At 41.4% G+C, this 19393-nt stretch overlaps 1 long non-coding RNA gene across 1 annotated transcript in view; it reads left to right on the top strand.

Moving 5' to 3' along the window:
* The first annotated feature begins 13664 nt into the window (after positions 1-13664).
* LOC135329988 (uncharacterized) overlaps positions 13665-19393 on the top strand; it is a 47311-nt gene continuing 41582 nt past the window's right edge. Inside the window, exon 1 of the long non-coding RNA XR_010391700.1 lies at positions 13665-14121. This is a non-coding gene — a long non-coding RNA (uncharacterized LOC135329988). The remainder of the gene's footprint in view (positions 14122-19393) is intronic.

Here is a 19393-nt window from a genome sequence, read left to right as displayed (position 1 = left end):
TGGTACTCTTGTCCTTGGGGGACTATGTTTTGGTGATTTACCCTTCCCGTAGGGGAGGCTGCAGCTGGCTGGACCAGGAGCGCTGCTCTGTACCGATGCCTCGTACGGAGCATTCCCTGCCCTCTGCCAAGCACAGGGACGGGTCCATCCTTACACTACCAATGTGCAGTCAGAGGAAAGAGGGAAGCAGGGCCACCACACACTGTCTGTGTGGTCCCTGTCAGAGTTGGGCAAGCAGAGGGAAATGGGTTGAGCTCTCCTGAAGAGGGCATGTGCTAAGCCAGTCCTTGACTAATGAAGGGACTGTGGAGGGAGGCGCAGCCCCTGGGAAGTCTCCCGGGAGTGGCAAGAAGCCAGACTGTGCTTTAATATGGCAAGTGGCTGCCAGGCACACTGAAGTGCTTTGGGATGTGTTAGAGAGGCCCTCGGGTCATATTCTGCATAGTAGGCACTGATGAAAGCTGATACCATGTGAACACTCTCTTATGGAAAGATGGCCTCTTATCTTGGCTTATGTAGTCATAAGAAGAACAACCACCCCCAGCCCATGCCAGTAATCCACATCCAGTTCAAACATGTGGTTTCTTAACTCCTGGCCTGAATACTACTGTGTGGACATATGCTGTGTCACTGAATGATTATGCAGCCCTCTAATTGGGTTAGGAAACCACCTAAAGCATAGATGTTGATGTGTGCATTTTCAATGAAATACTTGGTCTTCTTTCAGCATTTGGAGTTATTTATTACTATTTCCTGTTCCAGTTACCAGTGAAAAACACATGAAAATCACCCATTGAATTGCCATAGAGGAGAGAACTAACATTCAGGCTAAAATAGTGTGTGTGACTGGAGAAAGGGTCTAACTTTGATAGACAGAAAGGAAGCTATGCATGCAAGTTCACTGAATTTTTATTTTGTATGGGAGAGATTAATTTTGGATGTTCGTATTATGCAAGCTAGCTGTGTACCTCAGCTGAGCTATAAGATCTCTAGCAATGAGGAGTGGTCCTTACAATGATGCTAAGTTTTATTTGAGGTGAGGGTTAAGTGTGTGTGTGAAAGAGTCCAGGATATAGCTGTCCCCCCTGAGCCTTTGCCTTTTGTTTTTCCTGTAACTGGTGAAGATACCAGAGGTATGGTTCAGGTAATGTTTGGCCCAAATAAGAGGAATCTCTCTGTCAGGGACTGTAAAGATGGCCAGAACCTGACACCTGTGGACTCCAGATGGTGGGGATTTTAAAAGATCATGTTTAATCCTATATCCAATCCATGCTGTGGTGAAAAGACTACAACAATCTCTGTGTTGAGAATGTATTTAACCACTGTCTAGCACTTGTCTTCTGTCATCATTCAGATAATCCTTTCCTAAATGCTCATGTGATGATTACCTCTTTGTGTCACCCTTTTGGAAAGGTTGTCTCCTCTCCCTCTGAGATGGAGGTGAAACAGAGAAGGGCAGCTCTTAGCCTTTCCAGTTAACTGCCTCCAGACCAGTGTGGTACCAGGAACCCTTATGTTTGGTCTGATTCCAGCTTCCCTGACTCCTGTCTTGGCCTCATTTCTTGCTCTTGGCTTCAACATTTTCTGAACTTGAAAGAGGTATCTGTGTGGCTCTGCCAGTATTATACTGCTAGGAGCGTTTTGAAAGCAAAAGCTGATACCTAGTCTTCTAGATAGTTTGCAGTGATACACGATGCACAGATCAGGATCTGTCTGGGGACTATTGGGCCACAACATAAAAACCATACATGCCTTACAGTTACTGATATTTTGATTAACTTGCGTGCACTTTACATCTTAGCTTTGTACTTAAGTAGTTAGCTGATTGCTCTTGCATCCCATAAAACAGGTTTTCAGTAGTTGTAGGATAACAACAATGTTGATATGCATTTTGATGGTATTCACAGCTGGGAAGTATTCAGCACAGTGTTCATGTGTTTAACTGCTGTGTGAGAAGAGCAAGTAAAACATACTAACGAAAGGATATTGAAAGTGTGAATTTGTTAATGTTTGCATGAGAGAGGCTGGTTTTCTTGAAATACCTGAAGATGTATCACTAACCCCAGGACTTTGTGTGTACCACCTGGTATCCTCCAAGAGCTCACAAGTACATTGGCATTTTATATGGGGATATTACATTTCAAGTGACCTGCGCTCTCTCCAGAACACTTTGCTGTGTGTGTGGGCAGGCATAACCAGTGTACATAAGAGCACACAACTTTTATCACAAGATGAAGGTGTGTGGTAGCACTTTTAAAGTTTCTAGCTGTCAGGGGCATAGGGGCAACAGCTGCAGCAGAGATGCTGATAGCTGGCCGGAGGGCGGGGGGAGTGGGCAGCCCCATGGCCACAGCTCGTATCACTGAGTAAGTTCTTGCCTACTGTGTACTCTCCTGTGAATATTCATACAACCCATATGTGTCTGAAACAAAGCCACATAAGGCTGTTTGCTGGCAAATGAGAGCATATGTGGAAACAGTTTTGCAACATGTTTGTTGGGCTGACAATGTATTTTGCTAGGTGTTTTGGGTCCAGATGTGGGTCAGAAAGAACAGATCTTAAATGTGCCCTTAGTGTCATTTGGGATGTTTCAAACTATCCCTTGTTTATTCTGCGGCACTATTGAGAAAGCTTTATTAAATGATCACTTCACATGTAAACATTCTCATTTTTTCCCTCATGCAACCTGAAAATTTTAGAGCATTCACCTTTTCTTCATCCTGTGACAAGGGACAGGTTTCAGGTGGAGCTATGGTACCAGCTTTGCTGCAGCTACAGCTCGTGGGGTGTTGACTGTTGCTTCCTACTACTTCTGTTAATGGAAGGTGAAGAAAGAACAGAAGAAACCTCACTGCAGTGACATTTTGTTGCACTTTTATTTAAAAAAACGGAGTAGCTAAATCTACCAGGAGTTGCTTTGACCCCAGACTAGAAGGCAGCCTCTCCTTCAAAACATGCTGTATCAGGCCCCTTCTCCCTAAGATAGGGCCTGGATTTGAAGATGCCTCTTTAGAATTGTACACTACGATGGAGATGTGAGCCTTGTGATCCTTCAATGTTAGTCAACATCATGATGGTGATGTAAAATGAGACAGAAGTGAGCTGAGCCAAAAACAGTGGCCCCTTGTCTGGTTCCTAATCTTTTAGGCTCTTGGGGCTTTTTGCCATCCCTTACAGCTGCAAATGATACTGCTGTCTGTGTCCTTAGTGTCATATCTTCATGTAGAAAATTAGACATCTCCTACTGCACATCCAGAATACCAGCCTGGGAGAAACAAAGCTAAAAGGACCCGATGCACTTTCAAAATCTTCTCTGCTTATCTGGGCCAAGGATGGAGTGACTCAGCTAGCTGTTGTCTCTCTAGTTTAGCAATAATTTTCCCCTTGTCCATCTGTAGACCAGGGTAGAATCCCCAAATGACCATCACTTTGGAAGAGGAGTTAGAGTAGTGGCTCTGACTTTGGCTGTTACCCTACTGGAGATTAGTTGAGCCTGTGGGATTGCTTGTTTCTCTGGCTGCATAGCAGTTGTATGTGATTTCTTTTGAAGGCAGCAGCTATACTTAGCTAGTAAATATCAAACACCTGTGCTCCAGATGCACAGCTGCACATGTGGCATTGCTGATTCCTGTGTAAAATGTGACATGGCTGCTTGACCTCAGGTGTTCTGGCAGTGCGACCCCTCCCAGGTCCCATGGCAATTAACTTGCAATACAGTGTTTTCTCTTGGTTCTGTACTGATTTCCTTCTCTTTATGTTAGCTCTTGAACCAGAGGAAAAAAATGAAACATTTCTGACTTGAAGTACGTGAATTCGTAAGTCCTAATACTACATGTGGCCTTAGTCTGTCACTTCCTAAAGAGTGTTAATTTATTGACACTGTTCAGTCTTATTTTGTCTTTACGTATGTATTGCAGTGGGACATGCATTGCAAAGGCTTGGTGTGTGTCCAGAATGCTCACCCTTTTCTGTTTGGACTGGGGAAATAACGGAAGGCTGTGATTTGCCTTGGGCTGGCATGGCACACAGCAGGAGAGCCAGGGTTGAGCTGGGATTCATGTTGTGCAAGAGAGATCTGTACTGGGCTGTGTCTGTTTGGCAAGAGAGGCAGCGCGCTCGTGCCTAATTGCTGTAATGGTTTGGGTGCTGTTTGCTCCGTTCCTGGAAGGAACGATCTTTGCACGTAACAGTGGGACATGACACTAACAATAAAGAAGGAAACCTGACAGTTTTAGGAGTCCTCCTTTGTCATGTAAAGGTTTCATGTTCTTTCAGTGTGGCATTTCGCAGTACCTCTAGCAGCCAGGAACATATGCTCTTTCTCTTGACAAGCATATCACAGTTGGCTCCAGTCTTCTTTCCACTGTCCCTCTCACATGTATTGTTCTGGCTTTGGATTAGAAGGGAGTGAGCTGTTTCTAATTAGCAAACGAAGGGAATGAGGTCATTGAGCTCCTACTCATGTAGTTTTACCCTTGCCAAAGTAAATGGTAGAAATCTCTTACCGAGTCCATCACCCCAGCTGTGGCTCTGCTACTGACCAACCTCCTACAGGAATTCTCCTTTAAAAAATGCACGTGGTCCTGTGCAACTGGATTCTGCAGCCCTCACTTGAAGTGTCCCTTGGAGTTAGCAGAACTACTCTGCCACAGCCCTTGTGTTCGAGGCAGGGGAACGAGCTCTGCGCTTAGTTGTACAACATCGTAACTCAAGACATGGGACAGAGGGAGAAGTACAGGGACTCCACTCTAAGTGGCTGAGAATAGAGCAGATGAAAACGAACAGTGTGGGAATAGCTGAAACTACTCTCTCCATGCATAATCTGTTGCAGGAGGTGGTATAGATACCTGCTGGATTTATCTGAAGAAATAAAAAAAAGATTGAGAGGTGCTCCTGCGAATAAGGAGAGAGGCTGAGAAAGCATTAACACAAATGCACCGAACATTTTTTATTTGACCAAGTCTTTTAATAGTGATGAAAATGAGTTTCTGTCAGTGCATGTATGGGTAACTGATTCTATTTAACTTGTAATGAAATATCTGTCTCTCTTTAGAATACATTTTATATTCAAAAGGCCTGAGGTTGCTAACTACTTGATAAATACAGTATTAATATTTTTGTATCCTGCAGAATTTTACTTCCCATCCCATTGTTCTGGGGACTGGGAGGATGTAGAGAGAGTTCAGAAACACCAAATATTTAAAGAAGAGCCATTTATTTATGGCAGCCTTGTCTAGTATGTTCTTAGGGCATGGTTGTTGGGTGGAAGGGTACTAATAATTTTGTCAAGTTCAAGCAAGAAAGGGTTTGTGCATCATGTAAATCATCAAAAAGAGACCAAATTATCTGTGTTAGCATCTTGCTAGAAATTCAGATTTCTCAGTGACTCAAGATTGTAATTGAACAAGACTTCAGCCTCTGAATTGTTACATGTTCACATCTTCAAATATTCCTTCCCAGAATGTCCCACTTCTAATTGCATTGCTTGTGATGGAAAAACAGCAGGCCTCAGTATTTTTAGTAAGAAGCTTTGCACAGGCTATATCATTGTGGTTTATCATCTGTGTGTTTTGCTCTGAGTAAATTATAACTTGGATTTTCTAGATAACTAGCATGGTTTTACTAACAGGAAATAGGAAATGGCAAGTTGTATTTGGTTTTGAAATAGTACATAGTACATAAGAAACCTTTTTACAAGCTCAGGTGCATTCAGACTCAGAGGAAAGCATCAGAAGGCCACAGATAGTGCTCATTTAACCTGCTTTTTACAGAGCACATCTTGCAGCACTTGGTGGAATAATAGCAGAGAGTAATTCTTCCTCAGTCCCTTAGTTTCTAAGGGTTGATGAGATCTGCTTCAGCTGGTTACTGAAGAAATCTCTACTGAGTCAGAAAGCTGGTGCCATGGATGCTTTAACATGTTTTCAAAGTAATGTTTCAGTCCTTATTCATTCAGTTTTGCCCCAAATAGCCACTGGCAGCAAAAGTGAAAACAAACATTTGATCAGTGTGCTGATTTCTAGCTGTGAAGGAGCAAGTGTCAAACAAGTGTGCTGGGATGAAGGTGTCATTCTGCTAGTCATGAGTGCACAGTGGGGATTTGTTAATTCATTAGTCATTGGTATATTATTGCATGTTGGGAGAAATGCAAGAGCAACATTAAATGACAACATTGTGGTGGTCTGCATCTGTGATGTAGACTTATACTTTGTCATTAGATATTACTGTCAGATATTTTCTGAATGTAAAAATCATGTAAGAAGAGTAAAATTGTCCGTAGCTGACTCTGAACAGTGATTAGAAGTGCTAGACAAAAGTATTTTGAGTTTCTTAAAAACTTTGAAGACCTTACTGTATAACAAAATGGTAATACTCTTTGTGATACCAGTCCAAAAATGCGGACAAACCATGTTATAACAAGTGAAAACATCAGGGAGTAAATGTAAATACTGGGTAAGATTTAAGAACAGTGGACCTTACAATGCTGGTTCTTTCATAATCAGTTATGAGAATAACTTTGTTCTTTGAAGGTAGTGTTACTGTGTTTCCCAACCTGGAAAAAGTTAATCCCTTGGACAGCTGTGGCATATCCTCATCAAACTCTTCTTTCCATACTGTTTGTGTGTGCCTTGATTGCTGTTGCAGCTGTTCACAAAGAGCAGGCTGCATCTAGGTTGTGTTTGTATCTCCTCACAGATTCTGAGCTGCTGGAGCTGAGTTTTGTCTCTAGGAAGGGGAATTTGTCAGCCTCTTGCAAAAGCGGGGGAAATAAAACATTTAAATTATTACATCAATTCTGCAAAGAAAAATAAGAAGAGTGAGGGAACGAACAGTGTAGGGCCCAACAACAGTAAGTGTTTCCTTTCTCACTTGCCTTCCCTCTGCTCTATTGAAAATGCATGGAAAGGGATTCCAGTGTGGCCTTTTAGGGTATTACATCAGCTTCATTTACTAGTGTTGTTTGTTATGATAAAGTTAATATGATACTAAAAATGAAAATATGCTGGATTAATGTGTAGAACTTTCTTTTTACTGTCTGAAAATTCATTATGTATTACATCCCTGAAGGGTTATTTCAGTCGAATCAAATTGCAGGGACTGAAAGATCTCACTTTCCAAGTCAAAGCTTGCTGCTTTTGCCCGATTTCATCCCTGTCTTTGGAGTACCTTTCTTGAGAACACGGAAGAGGAAAAAGTGCAAGTTACAGTCTTTACATGCAAATACCCTGAACGACATCTCTCTTTGCTCAAACTTACCAGGAATGTGCAGCCAGTCCATTAAAGTGGAATGGTGTTGACCTTCGAAATGTTACAGAATCAGTAATCAGACTATCAAATTCTTATCGGGTGTCTCTGAAATGCTGAAGATCATTGTTCTGGGGTACAAAGCACAAGCACAGAACAATGCCTTCAACAATGGGATCTCTGTTGTTGGAGATTTCATGTCATTTTTGTCCTGTTTAGTCTTTAACCTGCAAATCCTTACAAATCTGCTAAACTTATGGGCAGATCCAAGATTTGCATGAAGGTCTGCATGATGGAGTTTTGCCTTTGTTCTGAAATGTTAGTCAATAAAAGAATTGGCAAGCAGTTAGGAGGAAATGATTTAATAAATAAAAGCCATTTTTAGATCATACCTGGGAAACCACAAATTCATAGCTTCACACAGATCAGAAGTTGCTTACTAACCATCTTTTCAGTCGGTGCCTCTCTTTCTACACTTAATGTTCTTCTCTCCTGCCAATGATCTGTTCTCGGTCTGCGGTTGCACTTTGTCTTTGATGTGTTTCATAAATGGCAGCTCTAAGTTCAGAAAGTCAGAACTGTGTCTTGCAGACTACCAAGCTGTGAGATGCCATTCTAAGCGATAAGCCTGTCAAAAAAACCCCAATTCCCTGCTATTTGGAGTGGGGATATTGCACTCAGAAGCATTCTTTTCCTTTGTTGTTCAAGTAAAAGGTATCACTTCCCTCTCTAGATCTGTCTGGCTTGTTTGTGTCAAACCTGTTTTAAGCTGCCAGGGTGGGATTCGTTTTACCTAGTGCCAGATGCCTGCAGCTCTATATCCTCTTTACAGTCAGGGAGACAAACAGGCACTTCTGGGCATGGCAGGTCTGACTGCTCCGCATGCCTCTTGTAGGAGGAGATGATTCATGCCCTGGAGGTGTCTGCTTCTCTCCATTGACTAGAAAGGAGTTTAGGCAACTAGTTCAGAGGCTGGCATGTTGGGTGGATGAACCCAAACTTGGGGTACATAGAAATTCAAAACTGAGATGTGAACAAAGCTGACTTCTTTGATAGGCCTCGTGTCCCTCTGGGTTTCAACAACTGCTGCTGGCAACCTTGGTCGAAGGAGGAGCACGCTGTCTGTGAGGCACCCATTCCTCGGTCACAGATGTGAAATCCAGCTGCAACAGCTGCTGTCTCCCAGGGGCCTGTCAGCAGCTTGTGCAAAACAAACAGCTCTCTCTCACTGCAATCAACATCACATGATGGACAAAATATGACCCTTTTTTGTGATACAGAAACTGTAGGGAACAGCAAATAACTTGTGAAATGCTCTCCATCTGTTCCTGTGATCGCTTTAAAACAGAAATGACATGAGCAGGATGGTGTGAGCAGGTAAATGATGTTTCTGCCTAACCTGTGACTAAATCATTTCCTTGATTTCTAGGACGATTGAATGACAGCTCTGTTTCTTACAGAAATGAACCAGCACAAAAATTATCACAGGAACTGACAACAGATAAAAACAGGTAAGGAAGCTTCTTGTCTCTAAGAAATGTTTCCTAAAGCCAGCTCAACATGAGGTGTTGTTATTGGAGGCAGCCACTAACAGGGACTAAGTGCTCTTAAAGAAACCCCGCAGCCTGGCTCTCCGTCTTGATGCAAGGACGTAGGCAACCACGTCTCCCGCTGATGTTGGCTGAAGCTGGGAAAACTCCGCACTTAATGTCGAGATCCAGGTATGTAGAGCAGAGTACGCAAAGTGAATGATTCCGAAGTTAGATAACTTTCGTAACGCAGCAGTGAGCTTACTAAGATTGGAGGAGTTGAGCTGCTTCAGATGATAACTTGGAAGAAGTTAGAGGCCCCGTCCTGTACGTACACCCAGAATTACTTGAGCAGTGTTCTGTTAATTTCACTCCTCTTCTAAGTATTTGCAAGATCAAAACCTTCATAGATCTTAGACCAATTTGGCAAGTCCTCATACAGGGATTGATACATATTTGGAGTAGCTATACTGAAGCTGTTAAGGTGATGAACTGAGTGATTTACATCAGTATGAATGAAAGTAGAATATACCCCCTTATCTTCACAACAGTCTGCGCAGTATTTCCAAGAACTGACTGGAGAAATGAACACTGAAGAAACTGCCTGTCTACTTTCCAGTATTTTTACTTTTTACAAACAGAAGGAAGCATTGCATAGATACCTTGCAAAAAATAAATGGCTAAGAAATCTATTTGCTCAAATAAGGATTTAGAAAACCATGCTAGATACTCTGAAGTTAAATTATTAAATGCAAAGTGCATTATCAGAAAAAAATCTTCCTGAGCTTCTAATAGATAGATACCATTGCCTCTTAGCTGAATACTTGACCCATCTCCTTTCTATGTTTAAAGCCACAACTGGTCTGCAACTTGGGGATTACTTTTGCCATGTCATGATTTACTGTGGTGACTTCCTTTAGAGTTAGTTCTTTGCAGGTTAAAATTAGTTTTTTTCCAATGTTAAAATTTTTCATTTCTACTGTAGCAGGACTAATTTTGAAAAAAATAGACATTTTGGTAATTACTAGGAACTGACACAGAGGCTATATGAACTAAATAACACAAGTGTGTTTTCGTGCCAAAGAAAAATGTTTTACAGTGCTGCTTCAAACATCTCTGCAAAAAATAGTCCCCTCTCATTGCTGGAGTCTAGTGACTGAATTTGTATGGAGTTTACGTATACTTATGTATACATACACTTGGCCAAATGTTGAGAGCGCTGTGCAGCGCTGTGGCTAAATAAAGCACTTTGTCCTCCAGTGAAGCATGTCTGCGCTAATGATTTTCAGTTGGAGGAATCTAAAAGTACTGAACTCTAGGTGAGGAGTAGTGGACTCAGGGTATTTTTAAGCCTACTGGTAGTAGTTGTATTTCTCTTAGGTACACTAGAAGTAGTCTGGAGACTGCCTCTACTTCTGCTGTAATCTGTAGCAGAAAGCTATTGTTTCGTTGCCTTTGTGAGATGACCAACAGCAGCAGTGCCAAGAAAAGGAAGAATGAAACTCTTCAAAACTGGAACTGTCAAACACTTGCCCTCACCTAGACTTAATTTCACATCCAGCTGCACTAGCTGTTAGCCAAAGCATCGGTTGCAACTTGAATGGTTTGAAAAAGTGTTCAGTACTTGGAGGGGAAGAGTCGTTTCCTAGAAACCAGCTTTCTTCTAAATAAAGGGCTTCCGTTTTGAACAAAACTCTTAAAATACCTCAAGTGATATTAGAAACAAATTCTTAGCTAATAAAATACTGACTTCTCTTCCCTGTGACTGGTTCTAGTTCCTTAACTGTCTTAAAATAGTCAGTGTGTTGTTATAGAGAAGAGACGGTGAATATGTCATGCTGCCCCTCAACAGGCCCTGTTGGTGCTGAAAAGGCAAAGTGACAGGCATGACTTACGTGACAGAAAAATTATTTTTCAATATTACAAGCCATAAGCACCAAATAATTACTACAATAAGTTGATGCAATGTCCTTTTGGAGAAGGGAAAAACAGCAATGACCTTGTTTCCTTGGCACGTTATTTGTAGTAAAGACAAGACATTTGACTTACTTTTAGCAGCTCTTACTGCTCACGAGTATGGTTGCCATGTCTAGCTGATACCTAAGGGAAGCCCTATTCATATCAGCAGTTTGACATGTAAGAGAGTAACCAGGTAAATTGGTAGTTCTGTCACTGCTTCTTAACTTCTTTCAGGTGCACAGGATCATTTTGTCACACTCAGTGATATCTGCCACCTGGGGAAACATTTTTTTTTTAAGACAGATGCGCAGAATTGGGGTTTGCTAAGGTAAGGATGACCTGTGCTGGGGTAGGGATGGAGCATTTCCCCATCTTGCTCTTCCCTACCTTCAAGCCCCTGCACTCCTCAGGTCTGGTGCGACCTCCTGCCAGCATGGAGAAAGAACTGTGGCATTACTGCTGCCTCCACACTCGGGTGCTACATCTTTCTGATCCGAGGTTGCTCGTCGCAAGCAGAGCGGGTAGCTGGTGCTGCTGTGTGGGAGGCAGGAGCAAGGAGGGCCCCAGAATTGCAGAGCTCAAGGGAGATCTGCAGAAACTGCCCCAAGAAGGGAGAAAAAAGTCTAAAGGTGTTCTCCATGGGTAGGGAAAAACACAGGGCTCCTCTCTGAACTGGCAGTAGCTCCAAAGAACATGGGAAAACAGCGTCTCTGATGGGAGAGGAGACCTTTCTGGCATCCAGAAGCAGCCTCAGCACATGGGGAAACAATTCAGGCCGTTTGTAGGTACGCGGCCACCCAGCTGTGCCGTGACAGGCTTGCGGTGGAGGGAGCAGGGAAAGGGAGCGAACCCGAAGGGGAAGGAGCTAGAGAGCCCCCCTGGCAGCCGGGAACAGGGACCTGCTGTGAACCTTGCGGTGGGTGTTTCTGTCCTGTAACAGGAGCTCTGGATACCAGAGAACCCAGTGCGAAGAGTGACAGGCTTCAGCGGGAGGGGAGACAGGGCAGGAGAGAGACCCAGCTAGCAGGGAGATGCCCCGAAGGGTCAGAGATTCCCTCCTTCCAGCTCGGATGGGAGGAGCGCGCCAGGAGAGTCGGCAGCAGGTGACCCGGGGAAGAGCTTCGACGGTGCAGCGGGGATGCAGGGAAGCAGCGAAGGAGCAGAGCTGGCGTCCCGGATGCCAGGGAGCGCGGAGGGAAACGCGTACCGGCACGGTGGGAGGAGATGGGTAGAACATCAACTGAAAAGCAAACGGTGAATAAAACTGAGAAAGAGGTGAAAGATGAGAAAATTGTGCAGTAAAAGGTCACTGAGGACAAAAGAAAAGAGAGATGATACTTGTCACTGTTCTCATTTGTGCAGCACCAAGCTATAGCAGCTGTGTTGCAGAAAGCACCAAGCACCAGGCACTTAATTGGGGCAATTGCAATCCAAAACTGACAAAAGAAGAAAGGATGGACGGACAGCAACAGCAGCAAATGTAGTTCACGGGGGAAAGAAAAGGTGTGAGATATGATTCATATATTTTTTTAAGCCTTTGGTGTTTTAATATTTGTGTGCAATTCCTGGTCCTAAATTCTTATTCTGATTCATAGATAGTTTGCTTGATTTTTTTGATGGCAGGGTCCCTCACTGAAATGATTGTAGGGTGCGGTTTGAGTCATCCTGTGGTGGAAGCACTCTTGAAACTTTTGTAGTTCAGCATATCAAAGGAAGGCATTAAAGCTTGATTTTTAAAAACTTCTTCCCCTCAAAGACACCAGCATTACTCTCCTTAAATACCAGATATGTGTTTCTGTGTTCCTAGAATACATGGACCTTACTGTTTGGTTGTCCTGTTAGTTAAAAAAAAAAAAAAAAAAATTATACACACACATATATATATATATATATAGCTTAACCTGTCTGATAAAAGCAAAATGGTAAGAGGCAAGTTAGTCCAAGGTGGATGTGGTAAGCATAAGGTGGATTGTGTAGGTGCTTTCAGCAACGATATTTTCTGTGGGTCCGGATGGGAGGGTTATAGAGGCTATTCTGCATCCTTTCTCAAGGATTTAGTCCTGTCCTTTTCCAGCAACTGAGCTCGTGCTGTTTGGTGCAGGCCCACAGCTTAATTTCTAAGCTCGGCTATGATTTACATGCAGAAGTGGATGGGAAAGTACAGCTGAAGTAGCCCCCTCTAGCCAGCTCGAGGAAGCCCCGAGGCGCTGTCAGGCTCCGTGAGCACGGCAGACGCAGACGAGCCACGTGGGAACAGTTTAGCTGAGCGTTGTACTGCACTGGGTGCACCCTTCTTGGGGTGGATTTCCAGGATCAATAGCTATAGTTTACTACCAGAAAAATTGAAAAGCAACGTTTGTAGAAACACTTTGGAACTTGATACGGTATTTTTAAAATAGCATCTTATAGAGGTGTGTCATAACAGAGCAGCCATTAGTTCTGCAAGTGTCAGCTGTGACCAGAATTTTTCACATGATGTGGAGTGTTTGTAGACGTCTAAGTACCTGATGTGTCACTATCATTGCATTATTAAAATGATAAAAACATAATTTCAAACTGTTCTGCAAATGAATAGTAATGGTGGTAGCACCTAGCATTGCATTTTAATGAATTTTGACACAAATAAAGAAATACCCTCTTGACTGGAAAGCTGCAGAAACAGAACAGCTCGTATGTAAACATGAATTCTGCCGAACTGAGAAGTTCAGCTGACTAAATATTGTCTATGCGATGTTTCTGATGATTGATTCGAATCCTGGCTAGATCACAGGACAAAAAAGCCATTTGAACTTCTGGAAACTGCATTATAGTTTCTAGTGGATCACCAGTCCACAGAGCAAAGCCAGCTTTGCAAGACAAACCACTTCCCTTCCTCTTCAGCCCAGCAGAGAAAGCGAGTAGCAGTGGACTCTGCAGGGAGGCTCTTTGGGCTAGCAGGGAGGTAATCTGAGGAAGGTATCACTTTCGTGTCCTCTTCCAGGAATGCAGAATTCCTTGTCCAGAGTAATCAGTCTTGCACCATTCAGCAATGCTGCATTCATCTGAAAAACAAAGGTAAGTTGTATTTAATTTTATTTTATGAAGCTTTTCTGGGAATGAAGGCTGGACTGCACAGGAAACTGAGGCACAGCAATGACCACTGCATATGTTGTTTTCTCTTGTTGCTCTTTCAACCACAATCTTATCTCTCACTTTTATCTGAGGGAGGTCTCTATCGGAGTGTCACACCTCTTTCTTTTTTATTTTCTAGCTAATAGCCTTCCTTTATAACTTCTCAAAAGCTAAAATATTTGTTAAACTTTTTCCATCATGGACCATGTTTTTAAGTAGGTGACCACAAGTGACTCTATTCTATATAGCATCTTGGCAGCAAAAATGGAGCAAAAAGGTAGGTTTGTTTCCATGATGTAATTTGGACTTTGCTAGATATATTGAAATAGCCCTCTGACCAGTGGGAAAACAATTTGCACTGGTAATTCTAGTTGTTGAATTAAAAAAAAAAAAAAAAAACTTTTTAAAATAATATTTAAGCTGAGGAGGAACAACTATTATTTTCTTATGTTTGAAATAAAAAACAGCTTCTGGAGGGACTAGAACTCTTCAAGAATATTATGTCTGGATTTACAGACAGTAAATGCAAGTTATCGATGTCCAAAAGGTGTGGTTTAGTACTAACCTTCCAGTGAATTTGGTAGGATGTGTCTTGTGCATGTTTGAAAGAGGGCGATGGCTGGATAGAAGTTTAGATCAGAAAAATTACAGAGATGATGCATTTACAGATAATCGAGGGCGGAGGAGGACAGGGAGAGGGATTTCCCTTTATTTCTGTTTTATTTATTTGTTTATGGTAGGTGGTTAAAACTGCACTCAGCAGGGTGTTCTACTCAGAGGCCCTTACTGAGTTCTCTGCAATACATAGAAAATTAGTCCTTGCCATAAGAACAGAATAGGAACATTTAATTGCAAGCTAAAAAAATGAATAAAATCTTGCATGCAAAATTTATTACAGATGAGACACACTTTAAGATATGAGAGTCTAGTACTTATGGAAGTTATTAAAATGAAGATTGTGCTGTTGCTGAGAAAATTAGACCCAGATTTTTTTTTCCATAGTCTTTGAGGATACTCAGAGTATTTGTATTTAAAAGGTTCAAAGTCTGGATGAAAATTCAATAATGTAGGAAATTGGATATGGAGAATGGATTTTGGTTCAGGATTGTTTCTGACCAGAATTAGATTGGGTTTCTGTAGATCTCAAGTCTTTAGGAAATAAATTATTTTACCTTTTATATAAGGTTAAAGTCGCTGGAGATGGTAACCATAGTTTTAGTCTATGGATTACTGATGGGCCATTAGTTCAAACAAATAAATTATTCCTTGTCATTTCTTCCCTTGACTTTTTTTTTAAATTTTAGTCTTTATCATAGTATTTTTCATGCTGATGTCTCACAAAAGAAGCAGAAAAATATATACACAGTTGTATTTTAAAGGATCATTCATTAGATTAAAAGTCTTTTGCAGAAAATGAAGGGCAGATCTGATTAAGTCTTCTGATGAAGGATGTTTGTCCTTGAGTGGGATGCTTAGTATATTGTTTTTTTAAATTAGTTTCATTCCACTCTGTCTTTAGCTCTACTATTATTAAAGAAAGGTGTGACAGCTTTTAATAAACCTGCACTTTTAGCCCACTACAGCTCATGACATTCGTTGTTCAAGGAAGTGGCCAACAGCTCTACATATCTTCAAAAAAAAAAAAAAAAAAAAAAATCAGACAAGATAAGTAGATATTGTAACCTCAGTGCCTGCAGTATTTATTTACCCTTTGATATATCATTGGGAAGAAATAATTTAAATGCTGAAATTATCTGACTGTATCTCCATTGGGTCAAATCCTGTAGGCCAGACTCGTACAAGTCTTCTCCTTAACTGAATGAAGGCGAGTGTCAACAATTTCAAATTGCCATGCCAAATCGTGTCAATAATCACCCTAAATTATGCCTCTTTATTTCTCTATAGAAACATTAACATTATATTTAATGTTTATTTTTAAAGTCTCTGCCCAGCTCTGACTGTTTTAATGCAATACATACTCTGACATCCTAGAAGATGCCAGGGAAGTGGAGCTGTATTAATTGTTTGCATGTTCTCTAAATTTTGCTTGGTTATTTTACCCCTTAGAAATATGAAGAATGCCAGATACAGCTTTCCATGGGTTTAGTCTTGAGGAATTTGTGGTTGTTTTGAAGCTTGTATAATATGAGCATCTCATACCTTAAGGAGTGTAAGCGGTGACCTGTTGCAAAGAGTTCCTTTACCCCAAATATTAGTCCTTGGAGCTACAGTTCAGCTACAGCAAACCATGGGCAGTCTCAGTAAAAGCTGTTAAACAAGAGTAGTTTATTTGACTGCAATGGGACTGTCATGTTTTAAACTCAAGCATGGTCTCTTACGTTTACCATAACCTAATGCCATTCCATCTTCTGAGATACTCATTCCAGGGTTTAATCTGATTCGCTGCAGCATGTTGTTTGCTCTCCTGTTGGATGATCGTTGTGAAATAGTGTCCGAATGGTCACAAGAACCGTAGCTTTTGGAGCAAGTATTGGAAAGTGCAGGAAGTGAATTCTGATTTATAAATATAATTTGCACCAGAAGTCTGACTCATCTACTGGAACAGAAACTTGATATGTTACTCGTTTCCAGTTAAAACTTACTGAGAAAGAAGTGGGAGCTGTCTGCAATATTTTATGAATATTACATTTCATTTTCAGTTCAGTTGTCTCCTGTGCATTGTTTGTAGGGGCTGATGATACAAGAAAGGGCTTAGCTGCAGAGGTGGGAAGGGAACCATTAACTTGATATACTGCTGTCAGCAAATACCTGATGACTGTGTAGGAGCCAGTTGCCGTGTGATGTTGGGTGCGAGGGATCCAGCTCCCTCTCCCCACCCCCACAGGTCTTCTAAACCCGTTTCTCCCAAAACGTGCCAAATGGGATGTGTAATAGGTGATACCAGTCTGGTTCAGTTTTGAATATTGTAAACTCGCATGTGATCTGGAAACCTGTGGAATGAGGTGGTGGTGAAGCAGAATGTGAAACAAGTAAGCTGTGAGATTAGATTAAACTCCTTGGCAGTTCTGACAAGCACTTTATTAGCTTGCAAGTTGTGATTAAGTTATTGAGTATTTTATTTATAAGCCTTGCGTAGTGAGCGGGGATTTTGCCGTTTTCCATATGCAGAGGTGTGGCAGCTAGGCTCTCCTGTGCCCTGAAACCTCTGAGGCCTATGAATGATAGTAAGATCCGATTTTCAAAGAGAAATAATATCTTTCATTAAACAAATTAGTTTTGTTTGTGGGGGAAGAAGATGCAAATGTTCAGAATGGCAGCTGGTCCTCAAAGCATGCCTTTTGCCTGGGCAGGGAGAAGATAGTACCTTCCTCTACAAAACTTGCTGTTTTGGTTGTGTGTGTGCAAGATGGGGCTGTTCTAATTTCTCACGGAGATCTGCAAGGAGATGCTTTTTATGAAAGACTCATTTTCAGAACTGGATTTTGGAGCACTTTGCGCAGGCCTTGTGTTTACATGAGCTTTTTGTGACTGAGAGGCTTACAGTAAGTGTCACTGTGAAAGGACAGGCCAGCTGTTTCGTTTGCTTGCTCTTTTATTAAATGTTTTATGATAGTGTGAATTTTTTCTCTGTGTCTTGTTATTTAAATAAATGTATATGTCCTGGCTTTTTTTCCCCCGGGAAAAAAAAAATGTATTTGCTTTCCAAATACTTGTTACTTCCCATACCTTGTGGAATGAATTACTTAGTTTTTAGTGTTTCCATATATAGGAAACCAAGGAGCTTGTGTGTTTGCCCAGCTATTGTAGTTCTTACTTCATGGAAAATCCATGATTGGATAAGCAAAGATTGAATATCATGGTCTGAAGTTATCTTAGGTCATGTCAGTGATGACAGAGGTGGCCTGGCCCTGTCAAGGGCACTACCTGGTACTGTGGAAGGGAAGTGTTTTGTCTTGGGAAATGCATATGAGAAATGTTGTACGTTCGAAGTAAATGCATTCATGAAGTCAATAAATTGCTGCTAGATATCTAATTTGAATGGTTAAAACTTAATTTTGAATTTGTTCCTTTTCCTGAATTTATTTGATGCAAGGGTTGCAAGTGGATGTATTGAAAAGTAAATACATATACATGAATTAGAGTTAGAAGTGGACACAATAGGAGTGAGCATAAGTGTTTATTTTTCCCTTTATTGGCTTAACAGAACAAATGCGAATCATGATGGGGACGATATGGGACTTTATGACAAAAGTCAATGGAATATTGTAACTTCTGAGATAAGCCCAAGTGTCATGTTCAGAATTTTAAAAATTAATTTTAGCATGATGGAGAAGCTGCTAGCACAGGCCGAATGCTCAGTAGGAAAACCCAAACTTGTCTCACCGAACCTGACCACAAGAGGTAATGGAAAGACGTTCTCAGCTACGAGCTCCTAAAAATCTTCTCCTTCAGAAAGAATCTTTTTCTGATAATAACATTACTCCTCTGTCAACTGTGACAGTTCACACACTGACTGGTATATTTGTCTGTTTTCGACATTTGTGATTTTTAGAAAACTGGTGTGAAAGTAATACCAACAGATTCTGCAAATACTGAGTAGCCATTAACACGTATGTTGGTAAACAGGCCAGCTCCAGAAATTTTTGTGCTCTTATTCTGTCCTCCTCAGGAGGTTGGACAGGAGGACTTGTTTTGTGGTTTTGTGACTAACTCAGGTCTAAATTTTGTGAAGCTAACCTAAGGCCTCCTCTTTTCAGTTGCTTTTTCTCTTTTGTACAGTTATTCTTTGAAATGGCTGGACTGGGTGGGCGAGGAAGATTCATCTAAAGACTTAGGGTAAAACGCTAAGACTGTGGTAAAACTGCAAACAGATGACATTAAACAGTGGCTTCAAGATTGAAAAATAATGGAAGACATCCAGGCTAAAAGTATTTTGTTTTCAGCCTGATGGTTTTTCATGTCTTCTGTAAGGTGAGATGGAGCTGAGTGTGTGAACAAATTCGAGTATTACTCATCCGCTGCTCTGAGTGGAAGGTTAGTGGCTGGCTGCAGTTACTGTATGCACTGTGAATAATTCAATTACAGTAATTTAGCAGGTTTGTCTCTTTCTGTAGGTTCCAGTCTTTCATGCATGATGGCAAAAGCTTATCTTTTACTTGCTTTATGGAATAGAGCACTTCAGAACACTGCTACAAGTCAAGTTACATTTGTACTTTTATTATAAATGTTTTCTTAGGCTTTGAGCTTCACTTAATTTATCATTTCATTTGAATTTTCGAAGATCACTGTGATGTGGGTGTTTCCAAAGTGGTCATCTTACATCAGATGTGGAAAGATGCAGACAGCTAAACTGAGAACCCTGCGACCCCATTTTGGACGCTGTTTTAACCTCGGGATGCCCTTCTGGGTCTTTAGAGCATCCTAGAGGTACTTGTGTTTGGATTCAAGCATGACAATGCAACAGATTTTCTTTACTCTCCACATGGCTTTTATTAATGCTGTGTCTCTTTCTCCCTCTTGCCATCTCTTAGCAAACTGCCAAAATCAGTTCTGACATCCAGCTCTAGACTTGGTGTTTAGTGTTAAAG

Source organism: Dromaius novaehollandiae, chromosome 15, assembly GCF_036370855.1.
Source record: "Dromaius novaehollandiae isolate bDroNov1 chromosome 15, bDroNov1.hap1, whole genome shotgun sequence".
NCBI classification, from domain to species: Eukaryota; Metazoa; Chordata; class Aves; order Casuariiformes; family Dromaiidae; genus Dromaius; species Dromaius novaehollandiae.
This window is presented reverse-complemented; position numbering and strand designations above follow the sequence as displayed.